The sequence below is a fragment of the Mus caroli genome, unplaced genomic scaffold (genome assembly GCF_978045245.1).
Source record: "Mus caroli unplaced genomic scaffold, Mus_caroli_1 scaffold_1, whole genome shotgun sequence".
Classification (NCBI taxonomy): domain Eukaryota; kingdom Metazoa; phylum Chordata; class Mammalia; order Rodentia; family Muridae; genus Mus; species Mus caroli.
Window position 1 is genome coordinate 113,701,182 of NW_028227256.1, and position 4,141 is coordinate 113,705,322.

Below are 4,141 nucleotides of genomic sequence, written 5' to 3' on the forward strand. Positions count from 1 at the left end.
AAAGGAAATGAATGTGGCATATCATTTACTAACTCCACAAGTCTTCATGTTCACTACAGAAACCACAAAAGATAAACCTTACAAATGTGAAATGTGTGGCAAATCTTTTACCTGGTCCTCTACTTTCCAAGTTCATCAAAGGAGCCATATTGGAAACAACATTTTAAGTGAAGTGAATGTGGGAAATACTTTTTTCCCTGTCCTCAAATCTTGAATGTCAGCTCACAATTCATACTAGAGACAAACCTTCCTATTGTAAACAATGTGGCAAATCCTTGACATGGAAATCATGCCTTCAAACACAACACAACGCATACTGCAGAGAAACATTACAAATATAAGGGACATGGCAATTATTTTAATACAATCTCAAAGCTTGGAGCACATAGATCCATGAATGACACTAACTTGATAGGAAATTATTGTCCCAGCATTCATAAGGTAATGGTACTTAAAATGAGAAAATAATTATCAGAATTTAAACAATGTTGAAACCTTATTACCAAAGAATTAGCATAAAGAAACCCTATATTTGATAGTATTTGGAAACATTTTACCACAAATTGTGCTTATATTCATATAAAGTACTTATTTCAAAACTATGAAAAAAATCTTTCATCAAGCATGAATCTGACATTATTGATTAATAGTTGTATAGGATTCGCTTTTAAATCAATTAAAGAAACAGTGTTCCAAAATGTAAGGATTTTAACCATAATAATATTAATAATTATCCTAACACAAACATGTTTCATAATGTTTATATTTTAATGTGGGACATTATTGGCATTTGTGAGATATATTCTCTGTGTAGATTATTGTGTTCTTAGTCTTTGAGCTTTTAATACAGTAATTTCTAATCTTTAATCCCTTCTTTGTCACTAAATTATCAATAAATATATGACAACTGTCTATTAATATTGCCTTGGTATAATTAGTGTCCATTTTATGCTGGACTTATTTCATTCATATCTTCCCATTCCTGATTGATAATGCCAACAGAAACATGTTACAAAAAATACATTGGATTGCTTTAGATAAATTCCAAGACAACAGTGGGAAGTGTATATATGTTAAGCAGAGGAAACATGAGTTTCCCTGAGTGTGTGTGTGGTGTGTGTGTGTGTGTGTGTGTGTGTGTGTGTGTGTGTGTGTGTTTTATGTATAAAATAACTCGTATTACAAGGAACATAGCTTCTGGTCCAGGGCAAAATTCTAAGTGGACCCAATGTGTGGGGAAGAGGTTGAAGCTTTAAGATTACAAATTCTCTTCTGGTCAAAATGTTGATGTGCACAGTGTATTCTTCACATTGCCCACCAGTGAATTCTCACTCTCCTTTTTTAAATCCCAGGAGGTCAGAAATGTATGAGGAAAAGGGAAAGGCCTTTTACTTATTGCAAATGACAATCTATTTAGTACTTGAGTCTCTGTTTGCCACTTTGTATTTCAAGCAAACAGTACCAGGATACTTAGGGTATTTGCATTACATATTTTTTTGTGAATACAGCAGTGATTACCAGGGTGGAGCAAGTATCTCTGGAGTAAGATAGTGAGTCCTTTGTCCATGTACCATTGAGTGGTACACATCTAGGTCATGTGTTACTTTTTGAGAATTCTCCACATTGATTTCCATAGTTGTGCTAGTTTTAAATCTTGCAACTCTGAATGTATTTTCCCATTTCCCTGCAACATTTCCAATCAATTGCTTTGGTTATATTTGCTTTTATGACTGAAGCAATATGACTTTTCAAAATCTTCGGAGATTCTAGGGCTTTTGAATGGGTCATTGTTTATTTCATTTATGATTTTATTATGTATTCTAGACATTTAATCCTCTGTCAGACACAGAGCTGACAAAGATCCCCTCCTATTCTAAAGAATTTCCTCTTTGCTTGGTATTGTTTAGCTTTGTTGAAGCTATTCAGCTTTATAAATTCGAACTTGCCAATTGTTGACCTTAATTCTTATGAAAAAGGGAATTCTATTCAGAGGGTAATTTAAGTAGATAGTTAATAGATAGATGAGAGAAAGATATATATTGTGTGTGTGTGTGTGTATGTATATATATATATATATATATATATATATATATATATATATTCAATACATTTGTATATAGAGAGCTTCTTAGATAGGTAACTGTATATATGTATATATAATGTATATTTAAATATATATATACATATATAACTTATGAATATATTTAGTGAATAGGATACCCTTTTCAAGAACTAAGGTTAACAATTGACAACTGTGAATTAAACAATGTAACAATGTATATAAACACATATAAACATACACACACATATATATTATATATCTACCTATTTCTCTATGTTTATGTATACATATCTATATCATCTATATAACATAAATAAATTTCTATGTACTTATATCTATCTACCATTCACCTGTTCTTATATTGGTTTAGAATAAGATATAAATGATGTAAATATAGAGGATATAGATATTACTGTAGACATAGATATAATATAGGGCATAGTGTATCATTTATTTCAACTCTTTCCGTGTTTCGGGTTTCAGGTTTATGTTTTGAATTTCATTTCAGATAGTTTTGGTAAAGGTGAAAATCACAGTGATGAATTTTGTCTGTCATTTCTAGAAGGTATTTAGTTGAGTTTCTGCACTATTATAGAATGAGACGTCATCTACAAATAGAGATAGCTTGATTTGTTCTTTTCTTATTTGTACAACTTTAATTTTCTTCTTTTTCCAGCTAGAATATAGAGTATAATATTAGATAGGTATAATAAACATCGCTGACTTATTCCTAAAATGTATGATTGCTTCAAGCTTTCTTAATTTAGGATGATATTGGATGTAGGATTTACATCTACAGGTCTTATTTTTAAAATGTATTTATTTATTTATGTCCCAAACACAGTCTCCACTCACAGTCCCAGTATCACGGAATCCCTCGCCCCATTCTCCTCCCCTTTTCCTTTAAGAGGGTGGGGTCCCTGTGTATCTCTACACCCTGCTCCATCAAGTATTTGCTTGGTTCGGGGAATCATCTCCCACTGTGGCCAGAAAGGCACCCTTATTTGCCAGGGGCATTTGTAAGTCCATGGATACTCTTTCCTTGGTGATTCAGTATCTGAAAGCTGCCAAGGGTCCAGGTTAGTGAGTTCTGATCCCATTCCTTCCCTGAAGTCTTCCATAAGAGTTCCTGATCTTTATCCAGTGTTTACTTATGGGAGTCTGTATCTATTTAATTCAGCTGCTGAATGGGACCTTTAAGAGGACAGTTGTGCTATGCTTATGTCGGCAAGAATAAGATCATGTCATTAGTGTCAAGGACTGATGCTTCACCAGGGAATGCTTCTCAAGTTGTGCCAGTTATAGATTGGCCATTCTTTCAGTCTCTATTACATCTTTGTCTCTGCATTTATTGCAGTTAGGACAAACCTTGGTTTGAAAGTTTTGTTGTAGAGGCTCATTGGACATGCAAACTTTATATGCCCCAGTACAGGGGAACGCCAGGGCCAAAAAATGGGAATGGGTGGGTAGGGAAGTAGGGGGGGAGGGTATGGGGGACTTTTGGGATAGCATTGGAAATGTAATTGAGGAAAATATGTAATTAAAAAATATTTTAAAAAGAAAGTTTTGTTGTTACTTCTTATTCATCCACTGGGAGTCATGCCTCTATGCAAGTATTTACCTCTTCTGTGTTATCTGTCTTATCAATGATAACATACCATGCATGTTCTTCTTATAGTCTGGGTTAGCTCATTCCCCTTGATTTATTCTAATTTCATCCATTTTCCTGCTAAATTCATGATGTCCTTGTTTTTAACAGCAGACCAGCATTCCATTGTGTAAATGGACAACATTCTCTGTATCCACGCTTTGGATGAGGGACATCTAGGTTGCTTCCAGTTTCTTGTTATTAAGAATAAAGCTGCTATGCACATAGCACAGGTGCTTGTGATATGGTGAAGCATTTTTTATGACTATGCCAAGTAGCAGTATAGTTGGGGCTTCAGGAAGAACCATGCCCACTTTTTTTTTTTTTCTGAAAAAACACCAGATTGATTTCAAGAATTGTACAAGTTTGAAATCTCAACAATGGAGAAGCAGTCTCATTTCTCTGTCCTCACCAGCATGTGCTGTCACTTG